The following is a 17,288-nucleotide window of genomic DNA, read 5'->3' as shown; positions in this document are numbered from 1 at the left end:
GGGCGGGCCGTGCCCTGGGCAGCCTCTGGGTGGCTCTGTGCCGGGCTGTGAGCAGGCCCTGGCCTCCGGGGCCGCGGGGGCACAGCACTGGCTGCCCGCCACACCCTAGGTGCCGAGCCCATGCAGAGCTGGCACCCGGGTGGGCTGAGCTCTGACAGACGCGGGCACTGCAGCCCTCGACGGTCTGCATGGTGGCCTCGGTGGTCCGAACACCTGCACAGCTCTCAGCGGGCAGTCCCGGGGGCTAGGGATTCTACTGGAGTTGGCCTTGGGGCCGCGCCGTGGCCTTGGCCCAGGGTCTCCTCTGGGCAGGGCCGGTGTGCTCAAGGCAGTGGGGGCTTGGTGATGCGGCCCCTGGGTGACGTCACAGTGGCCCAGGCCACTTTGTGATGCGTCCCTTGGCTGACATACATACCAGGCTCGCCCTAGCTGGGCAGCTCAGTGCGTGCTTGGCCTGAGAAGGAGTTAGTGGCAAAGGAGACCCTTTCCCTAGCTTCAGACCCTTTCCTCGGATCGTTTGGCGCACACCACAACCCATTTTTCCGTGTGGACAGTTTCCTCCTTCCTAAGGTTCATGCCCCACCCCGCCCGCGGCCTCCCCAGCTACACCTTCTTTGCCCGCCGGTCCTTCCCATCCCCGGGACACTGCCCCCTCCCCTCCTGCTAGGGAGTACCCTGCACCTGCCCACTGCCCTGGTCACAGGCTGTTCCACCGGGATCCTGTGCCTTTAGCAGCTGGCTTTTCCCACTTTTACCAGCAGAGTTCTCACTTCCACAGGGAGCAGCCCTGGGCCTCTGGACCACCCTAGGCTCCCAGCAGAGGGCTGGAGAGAGACTACCCAGACGAGCTCCTCCTCTGCAGGGCACACGGGCACCACTACCAGCCCGCCTCGAGGTGTCCTGCCTCTGCAAAACCGCGATCCAGAGTCAGCCAACATACAAGGCCGTGGGCAGCACAGGCGCCGGCCTGATGGCTGGCTCTGACGCTCAAGACGAGTCGATGGACATGACGCCACCGTCGCTGGCCATCATCTTCCGGTCCCCCCCGGCCCCACACAAGGCCGTGGGCAGCACCACCACCGCCGGCCTCCTGTACACCTCACCCACCGCGCGGGTGGTCATCATCCGGTCTCCCCTGGCCCCATACAATGCAGTGGGAGGCACAGACAACGGCCTTGGCCCTACCCGCAAGTTGGACGACGACCGGATGGGCACGACACCGCCCTCGGGAAAGCCACCTATAACTGCACCCCAGCCCGAAAGCCGACGTTGACGCTCAAGACGAGCCGATGGACACGACGCCACCCTGGCTGGCCGTCACCTTCCGGTCCCCACAAGCCCCACACGAGGACATGGGCAGCATCACCACCAGCCTCCTGCACACCTCAGACACCCACCGCGTGGGCGGTCATCATCCTGTCCCCCCTGGACCCACACGATGCCGTGGGAGGTATAGACGACGGCCTCGGACCTACCCGTAAGTCGGACTAGGACCCGATGGGCATGCCACCGCCCCACCGTGCGGGCAGTCATCATCCTGTCTCCCCTGGCCCCACACGATACCGTGGGAGGCACAGCTGACAGCCTCGGCCCCACCCCTAACTCGGACTCCGACCCCGCGGACACACCACAGCCCTCGCCAACAGCACCCACATGTCTCCCCCGGCTCCAGACAAGGCCTATGTCCGTTTATAGGGGCTTCACATCCCCCTATCCATGTAACAAAATATTTCCCAGAATATGTGTGTATATTATATATTCACACTAAACCCTGTTCTTGCTAGTATGCCTCTGCTGTTTGCTCTTTTGACTCGGCGACAGAGGAAGAACACACATACATGAGTGATAATGTTCTGAGCCACACTTAACTATGCAACGTGTTCCATGCCCCAGTGACTGGGATGTGGAAGGAGCCGCATTTTATGACTGTGCGTGCTCACTGCAAGGTTTGCGTGCTGAGCGTTTAATGGGTGACAACCCAGGGGGAGGCAAGTCCAGAGGAAGGAGACCAGGTTGGCTTATGTGGCCCCTTCCCTCTCCTCTCCCACTGCTCTGCTCTGAGCTCACCGGAGGCTAGGGAATCCCTGCTGTGACACAGGAAACCACTCTTCTCACTTTCGTTTTTAAACATGTTTAATTCTGTATGTGTGTGTCCTGTGTAACTTAGACTTTGGCCGATCATCCTCACACACTCCCACTTCCCCACGAGAGAACAGATTTGGCATCCAAGTCCTCGAGGCTGGAGGAACGACAGAAGGAAGTGCTTCTGCCTGCTGTATGATTATTGAAAATTTATGCTTACTTAGAATTTATCACGCAGCTTAGAAGTATCAGAAAAGGCCCTCTTTAATGAATGGCTGGCCTGACTCTAACCTAAACTGCTAAAATGTCAAACCACGTTGAGTCACAACTGTGCCCGCTTCTCGCTGACCCTAGAGTCTGCAGGGTCTCCACCAGACTTAATACACGCAGAATTCCTAACTTGTGGAGACCACATTCTAGTTGGAGGGGAGGAAAGAGACAATGAACATCTGTAAGTTTTCCGGTAGCTTAGCCGGTAACAAACACTATGAAGAATAAAAAGCAGGATATGGAGGACTGAGATTATAGGCAGAGAAAAGCAGGGCTTTCAAAATGAACAGTGGACAGGGTAAGCCTCACCAGGCTAGAAGGAGGTGACTAAACCAGGTATCTGAGGGGAAAGCATTCCATATAATGGGATAAAATACTGAAAAAGCCAAGAGGAAGGATACTTCTGGTCTTCAGGGAGCAGTCAGTCAACAAATGCGGCTAGAATACAGTCAGCAAGGAGGGAAAAGAGGACTGGGGACAGAGATATGGGTTGAAGTCCCTGCACCACCATTTACTAGTTTCGTAATCACACGCTGTTGACTCGACGTGCAAATGTCTCAGTGAACCCAGTGCTGCCTCTACGGCCTAGTTACCTTGCAAGTTTTTGGAAACCTAAGTAGGGAAGTGACATATAAGCCATCTTGTTAACTGTTCTGTACAGAAGGATAGATGGGTAGACAAAAAGATGATGACTGATTGATAGATAGATAGATATAGATAGATGATAGATTAGATAGGATAGATGATAGGTATAGACAGATAGAATAGATAGATGATAGACAGATAGCCATGCTAACTGTTCTGTACATAAGGATAGATGCGTAGACAAAAAGATGATGATAGGTAGATGACAAATAGATGACAGGTGATAGATGATAGATTAGATATAGATAGATTAGATAGATGCTAGATATTCATAGATTAGATGAAGATTGTCTGACAGATATGATAGATATTTATTGATGACAGATGATAGGATGATAGACTAGATAGGATAGATGATACAGATAGATTAGATAGATTAGACAGATAGATGATAGATATTAATAGATTAGATAGATGATAGATAGATGATACAGTTATGGACTGAATTTTTGGGTCCCCACCTCACCATCTTCCGCTCCTCCTAACCCCTGCTGCCACCACACACACACACACACACACACACACAAATTCATACTTGAATTGAGTCAGAGTTGAAGCCCTAACCCCCACTGTCATGGTATTGGGAGGTGGGACCTTTGGAGGTAATTAGGTTTGGAAGATATCATGAGGGTGTGGGTGGAGCTGCCATTACACAATCAGTGCTATTAAGAGGAACAGAGGACAGAGCTTTCTCCCTCGACCCTGTGAGGACACAGCAGGGATGTGGCCGTATGCAAGCCTGAAGAAGGGACCTCACGAGGAACTGAACCTGCCTTGGTCTTGAACTTCTGCTTCCAGAATGGCGAGAAATCAGTGTCTATGGATGAAGCACCCACTCAGTGACACTCTGGTTATCAGCTTGAGTAGACTAACATAGACATGTAGGCAAACAGAGACGCACTTAGACGATGGATGGAGAGAGCCTACGCATAGATATTTGTGCTTAGGTGCCTGCATAGGTATCTGTGCCCATCCACCTCTGCACTTTGAAGTCCACTCCCTAAGGGGGAACAACAGGAGCACAACTTACGCACGTTTTTTTTTGAAGTGTGGGCTGCGGTTGCCGATAACTGGGGTCTCTGTTAAGTCTCAGCCGTGTGTGTGTGTGTGTGTGTGTGTCTGTGTGTCTGTGTGTTTGTCTGTGCGTGTGTGTACACCACTGCCCCTATCGGTCTACAATCACAGGAGATGCAAAAGTAACTAAGGAACGCAGGATAGAGCAAACATCTTGCAAACTGTGACCAGAAAGAGTGAAATTTTCCACTAGCCTCTGGGGATATCTTTGCCAAGTGTTTCTATGCAATTTCAGAAAGATCTTGCTAGAAATGCTGCTGGGACCACTCTGAACCATCAAGTTAGTTAAATAAGCCAGGACAGGAGAGCAGCAAGGAGCACCCACAGTGTGTCTCCTATGTATCAGGCCAAGGTGTACAGGCTTTAATTCTACTACATCACTTCATCTCACCATGGCTGACGTGGGATGACCTTATGAACCACCTTTATCCGTGAGTAGAAAGTTACTTCAGAATCACTTCCCTTAACAGAAAATAAATAAATGCAGGGACATAAACATTCCTAGAATTCCTGCCACCATCACCCAACTCTTTATGCTCAGCACCCTTTTCATACGAACACAAAACATGGCTCTCAATGCTACTATTCCATTTCAGATAGACCTCACTCACATCTAAATGCCTAAATGCACTGAAACTCCACCTCCACCTTGACAGCAGATGGGAGCAGCTTCCCCACAAGCTAGCTGGCCTGCCGCCTCAGCAAGCCCACGGGCCACCGGCCCACAACAGCCCCGTGTGTCACCAAAAGGTAGTTCCCTTAACCAGTGACTACACGCATGCTCTCTGGAGATGGGCCACCAAGGTGACATCGGTGCACAGGCACAAAGACCTACTACTGGGCGTGCACCTGCCTCGGCCCCCCGCAGGCCAGCCAGGGTGCTCCCTGCGTGGGGCCTCGGATACACCCCGCAGCTCACGCAGCCGCCCCAGCAGGACCGGCCCCGGGGCAGAGCAGCCGGAGGGCACTGACCCGCACAGGTTCAAGAGTCCAGCCTGCCAACCACACCATCCATACCCAGCAGACACGTGCCACCTACCCAGGAGATGTTCCCACCCAAGGCCACTCCTCTCAAGATCCAAACACACAGCTAATTCACAGTAACAGACACAAGGAATCGAGACTGAGAAGGACACAGAGGAATGAATGTGCGCTTCGTGACAAAACTGAGTAAAAGAGCAGATGAAATTGAGTAAAGGAATCTACCTTGATACACAGTTCAAGATTATGGTTACACATGTACTCACCAAACCTGAGAGAAAGAACAGGTGAACATGGTGAGGACATCAACAGAGGGAGAGGAAATGTGACAAAACACCAATCAAAGCTGAAGTACAGAACAACTGAAAAGGAAAATACCCTCATGGGATCCCATGTCAGATGAGAGGATGCAGAATGGACCCATCGCCCGGAAGACGGGCTGACGAGGACACCCTAGCTGATAGCAAACAAAAAGAGTACTTGTCAAGCATGAGGATGTTCTAAGTGACGTCTACCAGAACATCAAGCACACAGACATTCGCATGACAGGAGCCCTGGAAGGAGAAGGGATGGAATTTCGTGTAAACTCATCTGGAGAAGGAATAGCTTGAAACTTTCCCAATCCTTGAAACAAAACAGATACCTGGGCCCAGGAGTCACAAAGAACCCCAAACAGGAGGAAACCAAGGAGACCACACCAAGACCCATTAACGATGAGCATGTGCAAGGCTCAAGATAGAGAACCGTAAAGACAGCAAAGGAACAATGCTGGAGAAACCACGTCATTCTGTCAAGATGACTGTTCAGCAAAAACCTCTATGGGTCAGAAGGCAGCAGCAGGATATATTCACAGTCCTGGGAGCAAAGGAGCTCCAGTCAAGAACCCTCTACCCAGCAAGCTTACCCAGAGTTGAAGAACAGATGAATCGTTTCCTCAACAGGAAAACCTTACTACTAGAAAGGTTCAAAGACAAAACTAGGAAATCTATGTTGTGTAACAAATTAGGCAAGGGAGTCATCCTGAAAAGCATGCAGTCGTATGCAGAAAACATGGGTGAGAGGCTGCAACCATTAGTGCCATTAGAATGTATGGAACTTAGATGGCCATTTCTTATAGACCACTGTACACTTAGGATATTAGAAGTTAACCTCATGATAACCACAAACCAAAAATCTTGATGGATACACACAAAAACATAAAGAGGAAAGCCTAACAGTAAACAAAGCTATCACTCATAACCAGGAGAGCAACGATGAAAGCACAGAGAGGAACTACAAACAAAAAGAAGAAAGAAATCAAGTTTAAGAAGTGCATTAAGGACACAGCTATCAATTATCACAGTAAATGCAAAGACTTAAAATGCTCCAATCAAAAGACACAGGATAAATGAATGGATGAAAACTCAAGACCATCTACATACTCCTTACAAGAGACTCACTTGAGATACAAGGACAGAAACAAACTACAAGTTGAAGGGGTATGGGAAAAGTCATCCTACACAAGTGAAACTGAAAAAAGAAAAGATGGTTTGATGGGATTAAAAATGGCGGTATGAGAGGTGAGGCAGAAACCTCCTCCCTAAACCATATACATATAATATGAAAATATAACAACTACACCAAATCCTGGAAGAGCAATAGGAAAGAAAGCTTCGTCAGACTGTCTACACTTGGGGAGACCAGCAGACCTCAAGGAGAAGGGTGACTGATGTACCAAAGTCGTGATCCAGGGGGACCCGAGCCCTTCCCCCACCTGAGCTCACCGGACTGGGAAGGAGCTGGAGAACTAGGGACTACTGAACACCCAACCCGGGAGATCTGCTCTGGGAGCACGAACCTACTTTACCTGGTGCTCTGGAGATCAGTGGAGTGGGAAAGCTAAGTCAGGCGGAATGCTTCGAAAGACTGAGATTCCAGCCACGTGTGGAACACAGGGATTCACATACGGCTGCTCTGGAACAAAGGAAAGGTGGGCAGTCTGAGAGAGACTTCCTAACAGCGAGAGAGCTGCTAAAGGAGCAATGATTGCACAGACCTTGCTGCTCTGGAGAAAGGAAAGGTGGACAAAATCGTCCAGGTGCACTCTGCTCAGCAGATGGGGAACTTTTAGGAGCTTCAGGTGATCCACCCCCCTGGCTGGCTACGCAACTCTGAGGCTCCCCACCATGATACACAACCTGCTGCACCTTCCTCCCCCTAGGCACCAGCGTGCAAACTCAATGCTCCCACCACTGTGCCTGGCCAGCGAGAGGATGGCCCACCCTACAGTAGCTACAAATGCAAATCATAGATGCATCTCTCTGCGTGTAAATGGAACATTTTCAATAGATCATGTACTAGCCTACAAAAAGATCCTCAGTAAATTCAAAAAGATTGAAATTGTACCAACCAGCTTCTCAGATCACAAAGGTATGAAATTAGAAATAAATTACACAAAGAAAACAAAAAAAGCCTACAAACACATGGAGGCTTAATAACATGCTCCTAAATATTCAAAGGATCAATGACCAAATAAAGACAAGAGATCAAGCAATATATGGACACAAATCACAACGACTCAACACCGCAAAAATCTGTGGGATGCAGCCAAGGCCGTCCTAAGAGGCAAGTATACTGCAATAAAGGCCTACCTCAGGAAAGAGGAACAATCCCATATAAACAGTCTAAACTCACAGTGAAACTAGAAAAAGAACAAATGAGGCCCAAATTCAGCAGAAGGAGGGACATAAGATTAGAGCACAAATAAAATCAAGATGAACAATAGAATCAATGAAAGCAGGAGCCCTGCTTAGAGAACAATAAACAAAATAGATAAGCCTCTAGCCAGACTTAACAAGATAAAAAGAAAGAGTCTACACACAAAAAACAGAATCAGAAATGAGAAACGAAAAATCACTATGGACACCACAGAAATACAAAGAATTATTAGAGAATACTATGAAAAATTATATGCTAACAAATGAGATAACCTAGAAGAAATGGACAACTTTCTAGAAAAACACAACCTTCCAAGACTGACTCAAGAAAAATCAGAAAATCTGAACAGACCAATTACCAGCAACAAAATTGAACTGGTAATCAAAAAATTACCTAAGAACAAAACGCCCAGATCAGATGCCTAATCCACTGAATTCTATCAAATATTTAGAGAAAACCTAATACCTGTCCTCCTTAAAGTTTTCCAAAATGTAGAAGACCAGGGAATACTTCCAATCTCAGTCTAAGTCCAGCATCACTCTAATACCAAAACCAAGCAAAGACACCACAAAAAAAAGAAATTATTACACACCAATATCCCTGATGAACACAGATGCAAAAATACTCAAGAAAATATTAGCAAACCGAATTCAAAACTATATCAAAAAGATCATCCACCATGATCAAGTAGGTTTTATTCCAGGGAGGCAAGGATGGTACAATATTAGAAAATCCATCAACAACATCTACAACAAAAAGGACAAAAATCACATGATAATGTCCACAAGATACTGATAAAGTATTTGACAAAATTCAACGTCCATTCATGATAAAAACTCTCAACAAAATGGGTAGAGAGGGCAAGTACCTCAACATAATAAAGGCCATATACGAAAACCCACAGCCAACATCATACTTTACAGCGAGAAGCTGAAAGCTCTTCCTTTTAAAATTGGGAACAAGACAAGGATTCCCACTCTCCCCACTTTTATTCAACATAGTTCTGGAGGTCCTAGCCATGGCAATCAGACAACACAAAGAAATAAAGGGCATCCAGATTGGTAAGGAGTAAGTTGAACTCTCACTGTTTGCAGATGACATGACATTGGGCATAAAAGATCCTATATAATCCACTCCAAAACTGCTGGATCTAATATCTGAATTCAGCAAAGTTGCAGTAAACAAAATTAATACACAGAAATCTGTTGCATTCCTATACACTAATGATAAACTGGCAGAAATAGAAAACAGGAAAAGAATTCCATTCACAATTACATCAAAAGAATAAAATACCTAGGAATAAACCTAGCCAAGGAAGTAAAAGACATATGCTCTGAAAACTCCAAGACACTCATGAGAGAAATTTAAGAAGATACCAATAAATGGAAACACATCCTGTACTCATGGATAGGAAGAACTAATACTGTCAAAATGGCCACCCTGACTAAAGCAATCTACAGATTCAATGCAATCCCTATCAAAATAAAAACAGCATTCTTCAATGAATTACAGCATATAGTTCTAAAATTCATATGGAACCATAGAAGACTCCGACTAGAGAAAGCAATCCTGAGAAGGAAGAAGAAAGCAGGGGGGATCTCACTTCCCAACTTCAAGCTCTAGTACAAAGCCACAGTAATCAAGACAATTTGGTACTGGCACAAGAACAGAGCCACAGACCAGTGGAAAAGATGAGAGAATCCAAATATTAACCCAAGCACATATGGTCAATTAATATACAATAAAGGAGCCATGGATATACAATGGGGGAAATAACAGCCTCTTCAACAACTGGTGTTGGCAAAACTGGACAGCTACATGCAAGAGAATGAAACTGGATTACTGTGTAACCCCACACACAAAATGAACTCAAAAAGGATCAAAGACCTGAATGTAAGTTATGAAACCATAAAACTTTAGAAGAAAACATAGGCAAAAATCTCTTGAATATAAACACGAGCAACTTTTTCCTGAACACATCTCCTTGGGCATAGGAAACAAAATAAAAAATGAACCAATGGGACAACATGATGCTAAACAGCTTCTGTACAGCAAAGGACACCATCAGCAGAACAAAAAGGCATCCTACAGTATGGGAGAATATATTTGTAAATGACATATCCGACAAGGGGTTAACATCCAAAATATATAAAGAATTCACACACCTCAACACCCAAAAAGCAAATAACCCTTTTAAAAAATAGGTGGAGGATATGAACAGACACTTCTCCAAAGAAGAAATTCAGACAGCCAATAGACACATGAAAAGATGCTCCACATCGCTAATTATCAGGGAAATGCAAATTAAAACCACAGTGAAGTATCACCTCATACCATTTAGGATGGCCAACATCAAAAATATTAGGAACAACAAATGCTGGTGAGGATGGGGAGTAGGGGAACCCTCCTACACTGCTGATGGGAATATAAATTAGTTCAACCATTTTGGAAAGTACTATGGAGGTTCCTCAAAAAACTCATAATAGAAATACCATTTTGATGTGGGAATTTACCCAAAGTAAACAAATTCTCAGATTTAAAAAGACATATTGCACCCCCCCAAGTTTATTGTAGCACTATCTACTATAGCCAAGAAATGGAAGCAACCTAAGTGTCCATCAGCAGATGAATGGATAAAGAAGAGGTGGTACATATACACAATAGAATACTATTCAACCATAAGAAAGAAGCAAATCCTACCATTTGCAACAACATGGATGGAGCTAGAGGGTATTAAGCTCAGTGAAATAAGCCAGGTGGAGAAAGACAAGTACCAAATGATTTCACTCACCTGTGGAGTATAACAACCAAGCAAAAACTGAAGGAACAAAACAGCAGCAGACTCACAGAACCCAAGACTGGACTAACGGTTACCAAAGGGAAAAGGACTGGAGAGGGTGGGTGGGAAGGAAGGGATAAGGGAAATAAGGGGCATTACGATTAGCACACATAATGTAGGAGGGGGAACGGGGAAGACAGTATAGCACAGAAAAGAAAAGTAGTGACTCTGTAGCATCTTACTACGGTGATGGACAGTGACTGTAATGGGGACGTGATAATGGGGGGAAATCTAGTAAGCACAATTTTGCTCATGTGATTTATATTAATAATACCTAAATAAATAAATAAATAAATGTTTGATGAATGAAAAAAAACAGACAGAGAACACTTGCTGTACAAGTGATTCCAGAATCGGACAGCTTCACTGGAGAGTTTTACCAAACTCTTAAAGAAGAATTAATGTCAACCTTTCTCAAAATCTTCCAAAAAATTGAAGAGTACAGAACACTTTCAAGCTCAATCTATGAGGCCACCATTACCCTGTTATCAATCTGGATAAGGACGCCATGAGAATACACAACTGCAGACCAATATTTTTGTTTGAAAATAGATGCAAAATTCTTACTATGCTGATGGACAGTGCCTGTAATGGGGTATGTGTTGGGGACTTATAATAAGGGGTAATGTAGTAGCCACACTGTTGCTCATGTGAAACGTTCATAAGATTATATATCAATGATACCTTAATTAAAAAAATAAAAATAAAATACATGTGAATTTTCTAAAAATATTAGTAAACCAAATACAAGGTCACATTAAAGGGATTTCCCACATGACCAGCTACACTTATCCCAAAGAGGCAAGGATGGTTCAATATGCAAATCATACAAGATTAGTAGAAATAAATGAACAAAAATCATATTATCATCTCAGTAGAGTCATAAAAAGCGTGTTACAAAATACAATATACTTTTACCATAAAAACCCGCAAGAAACAGAGCAGAGAAGGAACATCTTCAGCATGATAATGTCCATATACAACAAACCTATAGTTAACATTATACTCAGTGGTGAAACATTGAAAGTTTCCCCTCTAAGGTCAAGAAGACAAGGACTCTTAAGCCTGCGCATAATGATGTTGGAGAACTTTGGACTCTAAGCCAACTGAGGTCATGAAAACGACAGGAAGTCTATGGACCAGAATGCAGACATGTTTTTCTCATAGTTGATGCACTTGCTGATATTTAAAGCTGGTCTGCAGGTAAGAATTATCAACAATTTTGGTTTCCTAATGTGGGTCATGTAGTATTTCTGTGGTAAATTGTGCCTCTAATTGGAAAAATACAGTGGACAATTTTCTTTCATGGAGCAACTGTAGTGGTGCACTGACCACTGGAAAATCTGAATGAAGGAATATCAGGGATATTGCAGGTTTTCTGTAAGTCTGAAATTATCTGAAAACACTCTTCTAAATGACTGTGTTCATACTATGCCAGTAAGGTGATCTGACCACAAAATATGTTAGATGAAGAGCTTGATTTACCCCAGATGAAACAAGCTGTAAAGCTCAAGCTAGTCAACCCTGTAAGAAGCTGAACATTTAGAAGGCAGTACATGAGTACTGTATTAATGTTACTGTACCTCCAGTGTGATGGATAATTTGTGGAGCCTGAGGAAATACAGAACTTTAAATCCCTTTTTCTTTCATGATGCCTTTCCTCACCTGGCTACTATGAACACTCTCTAACCCTTGCCACAGGGCACAGGAAAGGGACAAGGACATTCCCTCTTACCACTGCTCCTCCCGTTAAGGCCCATGCCCCACCCCCTGAACCACTGCACCGTCCTCTCCACGAGGCTGACAGAGGACAGAAGCTGGGGTCTCAGCTGTCACTTTGCTTCTTGCGTGGTGCTGCTCTGAGTCTGTCCCTGCAGGTATGACCCTGCAACATGAAGAGAGGGGACTGGAGAGAGAGAAGAATCACCACTCTGGCTCTGTTCAGGTGGGATTCTCTTAGGACAAATTACCAGGTAAGCGGCAGGAAGGAGCAACGTGACCTTGTGGGAAATTTACAGTGCAGAGGTATGTGGGCTATGGGATGAAGACTATCCCCTTTGTGCTGCCGTAGGGGACTACACGTAATCGGTGCACTCTGACACAGGTTAACATGACTCACAAGTTAATATATGGAATATCAAAGGAAAATATACACTGCTGAATTCAAATCTTGATAAAAAATCATTATATATATAGAGAGAGAATTGTATGCAAATTAGCACCATAGAATGATATTTTGAGTGACTAGAAATAAATTTTAGGTCTCTCCTGACAATTTTAAGACTCTCCTGAAAACTGACAATTTAATCAAGCAGCATGATCATTAGTTCACTCATTTTTAAAAAACAATGAGAGGATATAAATTTGGAAGTATGTTGTATGAATGTAAAACTTTAATAAGGCACATGGATATACTTTATGAATTTGAAAATCAAAAACAGTAAATTGGAAATGTATCTGGCTTTAGTACAAATATGTAAACTTGAAATACTACATTGTGAGATATAATACATCCACTCTTTAAATATTTAAGAGAATTTCAATTATTCCAGTGTCATAGGATATCAACCATTATGAGAATTATTAGAAGCACTGGTAGAAAGCATCTGAATTCCACAGTCAGATACTGTCCACAATTCAAGCAGACAATCCCCTGAATGTACACCTACTTCCCCTGTGTGTGAATCTGTGTCGGGCTTCCTCCATGGAAACAATTCAGAAGTAAAACCTACAGCATGCTATTTCTTCACCAAAATAGACACCCTTGTAAAATAAGATTCTATACAATAGTTAATGAGAAACTAAAACAAAACACGTGTTAATAAGTCCAGAAAATTTTAGATTCTTTAACTAATTAAGAAAACTTTCTCAGGAGTTGCAACACATAAAAGACACAGTGCTAAACTCAGAAGCACACTGGCACAGACAGACTCTCAAATTTAATGCAACTGATCATGATGAGATGATCATATGAATCATAAGCAAATGGTCAAAAAACAGCTCTAGTGAAAAACCAGGACAATATGCAATTCCTCATGCTTATTAGAATGCCTGTCGCCTAGCTTCCAATGAAGAATATTAGGTAGAAAATATATTAGAGGAACTTAAGCTAAAGCAAGGTTTATGTACATTTTTTTCTGAAGCTCAAAATAGACCAAAAAAGTAAAGGAATGAGTATGCTAAAGAGAAACTTGAATTTTGCATTATTGCAAGAAGGAAGCACATAAAAAAGGAAGGAGATTAGAAACATCTCACTGTCATCTCAGAAACCAAGACACACAAAATTAAAGTACCTTCAGATTTTCTACTTGGAACTTAAGAAAATCTGTTTTCCATAAATGCATCTCATTTAGAAAAAGCAGCCAATGTTTTGGCACTTAAGCGTTATGGTGATTTCAGTCCTAAAGATGTTTTGTAACTGCACAGGCACTCCCTGTCTGATAAAGGCCCTCAGACATCTCATTGATACAGAAGACTGGGTCCATCAATTATAACCCACAGTATGGGAACAGAATGCATAAATCGAGATTAAAGAAAATGGGAGTTTGCAAACCAAGAAAAGCAAACTAAAATGGCCCAGGACTCTGATTTTCCCCTCAAGGCCACAGACTGACTCTTGACTCATGTATCCTTGACTTGTTTTGCAGGAATTTAGGCCCCACCAGACATGCCATCTCCTGACAATGAGCACATAAACTCCAACCTTGGTGGAGCCAGAAGGCTGACAGATTAACAGTCCTGAAACAGTCCCCTGTATGTCATTGCTGGTGGGAATGTAAATCAGTTCAACCATTGTGGAAAGCAGTATGGAGGTTCCAAAAAAAACTCAAAATAGAAATACCATTTGACCCAGGAATTCCACTCCTAGGAATTTACCCTAAGAATGCAGGAGCCCAGTTTGAAAGAGACATATGAACCCGTTTATCGCAGCACTATTTACAACAGCCAAGAAATGGAAGCAACCTAAGTGTCTATCAGTAGACAGATGGATAAAGAAGAGGTGGTACATATACACAATAGAATATTATTCAGCCATAAGAAGAAAACAAATCCTCCTATTTGCAACAACATGGATGGAGCTGGAGGATATTATGCTCAGTGAAATAAGCCAGGTGGAGAAAGACAAGTACCAAATGATTTCACTCATCTGTGGAGCATAACAACAAAGATAAAACTGAAGGAACAAAACAGCAGCAGACTCACCCAAGAATGGACTAACATTACCAAAAGGAAAGGGACCGGGGAGGATGGGTAGGAAGGGAGGGATAAGGGGGAAAAGGGGGCAATACAATTAGCACATATAATGTAGCGGGGGTGGGGGGTACAGGAAAGGCAGTATACACAGAGAAGATAAGTCATGATTCTATAGCATCTTACTATGCTGATGGACAGTGATTGTAATGGGGTACGTGGGGGTGGGGGAGACTTGATAATAGGGGGAGTCTAGTAACCATAATGTTCAAGTAATTGTACATTAACAGTATCAAAAAAAAAACTTTACACTAAAATACATACAATAAAATGCACAAATCGTAAACCTCAATGAATTCTGACATATGTATACACATAACCATTGCCTAGATCAAGATATGAAATATTCTCATTTTCTCACCCCTCACCTACTTCAAAGACATTTTTGCCAAGGGGGCATACAGACGGCCAACAGACATAGAAAGATGCTCAATATCTTTCATCATCAGGGAAATGCAAGACTAAACCCTATGAGATGTCACATCACATTAGTCAGAATGTCCAAAATCCAAGAGACAAAAAAATGACAGGTGTCGGCAAGGATGTGGAGACAACAGAATGCTGGTGGGACAACGGCTCCTAGTTGGTGCAGCCACCGTGGAAAGCAGGAGGGAGGTTTCTCAGAGAACAGCTGTGCTCTCTGTCATGCTATGGGATGGGGAAGGGCACTGAATGGTGGCTTGCTAAGGATGCTAAAAGGCATTACCTACCTGCCTCATGTGACCCTGGAGGTAGGGAACAGCAGATGTTTGCAGAAATGGATCAAGTAGAACTTTCATGAGATGATTTCAGAGAGATGAAGTTGTTCCCTGGAGACCTTACAGGAAAAACAAAAATTTCAGTAAGAGGGTGAACCTGACCCACTGGGCTTCCCAGTGGAGGAAAGGAGGCAGCTACTTACTATGCCTGAGGCTGCTGCAAGGCGGCGAGGCCTGTGTGGGAACAAGGGAGCTGGGTCCCTGGCAAGGGGGTCCCTGTTGGCGGTGGTAAGAGTCTGACGGCGTCTGGCAGTGGAGGGCCGTGAGCGTCGGCGTCAGCGGGAGAAGGCATTGGAGGGCGTCTTGGGCAGGTGTCAGTGGGAGGCAGCGGCGGGCAGGGACAGGAGAGAGGCAGGCTCCGGTCGAGTGGCTGCGCTTTGGTGGAGAGAAGGAGCGTCGGAGGCCGCTGGCTTTGCCTGGTGGGGGGGAGCATGCTGGGCGTCGGCTGCAGGCAGACTCCAGCCCCTTACGCTGCTGCCCCTCCGTCCCCGCAACCGACACCAACCGACACCAACCGACACCAACCGACACGGCCAGCCGCTGCCAACTGTCGCTCACCACCACCAGTTGCCGCCCCCAACCGACGCCATCACCAGCCATGGAGGCTGCCCTCCCACTGCGAACGCCACCGCTGCCACCGCCTTGCCCTCGCCTCTGGCTGTGCACCTGCCGACGGCAGCCTCGGAGGTCCGCCTCGGGCACAGACACCCGCGCCTCCCGCCACTGCGGACGCCACGGCCCACCATGGAGCGCAGCCCGTACACGCTGCCGCCCACTGCAGACTCCGCTTCACGGCGCACCCGCAGACGGCAGGCTGGACTCCGCCCCCAACCACAGACCCGCCGCCGAGGCCCCCCAGCCCGCAGCTCCCAGCTGCAGACTCCTTCCCCGCCCGATCCCTCCCGGAGCCGACGCGGCCTGCCCCCTGGGGGTGGCTGCTTACGGTGAGCTGCCGCTGCGAGGACAGGCCTGCGTGAAGAAGAGGGCGCAGGGTCCCTGGCGAGGTGGGCCCCTGGAGCCGGCGGGAGGTAGCCGCTGTTGGAGGGCTCCGGCCGGCGGCGCAGGGCTTTGGCGGGCGACGGCGACATCAGCAGGCGGAGACCTTGGCGGCGGCAGGGCAGCAGCCGGCAGGGACGGTGTGAGCGGGAGGCACATGCGATGCAGCGGAGGGGAGGGCGGGACTCAGACAGGAAGCTTCGTTCTCTGCGGCGGGTAACTGCGCCGTTGAAAAAAACACATGGCGGGCACCGGAAGTGGGCGGTACTGGCCGGTGGGATGAGCGTGCCCAGCGTCGGTTGCGGGCTGACCCCGCCCCCTCGGCACTGCCCCCAACGACAGAGTGCGCGCGCATCAATCCCACACTCCCGTTTCTGCACGGCATCCATGTAAAATAAAAGATGGTACTCACAGAACCCAAGAATGGACTACCAGTTACCAAAGGGAAAGGGACTGGGGAGGATGGGTGGGAAGGGAGGGATAAGGGAAAAAAAGGGGGGGGGGCATTACTATTAGCAGACATAATGTGGGTGGGGGCACGGGGAGGGCTGTACAACACAGAGAAGACAAGTAGTTATTCTATAGTATATTACGATGTTGATGGACAGTGACTGTAATGGGGTATGTGGGGGGCCTTGGTGATGGGGGTAGTCTAGTAAACATAATGTTCCTCAAGTAATTGTAGATTAATGATA

At 46.0% G+C, this 17,288-nt stretch overlaps 1 long non-coding RNA gene across 3 annotated transcripts in view; it reads right to left on the bottom strand.

Moving 5' to 3' along the window:
- LOC118930216 (uncharacterized) overlaps positions 1 to 16,389 on the bottom strand; it is a 42,915-nt gene extending 26,526 nt beyond the window's left edge. Inside the window, exons 1-4 of one of the 3 annotated variants that reach the window (XR_008997679.1) lie at positions 16,156 to 16,389; positions 15,741 to 16,013; positions 15,550 to 15,656; positions 6,899 to 7,005 (exon numbers count right to left, since the gene is read on the bottom strand). This is a non-coding gene — a long non-coding RNA (uncharacterized LOC118930216). Of the gene's footprint in view, positions 1 to 6,898; positions 7,006 to 15,549; positions 15,657 to 15,740 lie in introns of all 3 variants that reach the window. The other 2 variants (XR_008997677.1, XR_008997678.1) reach the window with 2 other exon arrangements.
- Between the last annotated feature and the right edge of the window lie 899 nt (positions 16,390 to 17,288).

Source organism: Manis pentadactyla, chromosome 5 (genome assembly GCF_030020395.1).
Source record: "Manis pentadactyla isolate mManPen7 chromosome 5, mManPen7.hap1, whole genome shotgun sequence".
Lineage (NCBI taxonomy): Eukaryota > Metazoa > Chordata > Mammalia > Pholidota > Manidae > Manis > Manis pentadactyla.
The sequence above is the reverse complement of the archived record's forward strand: the minus strand, read 5'-3'. Positions and strand labels throughout refer to the sequence as shown.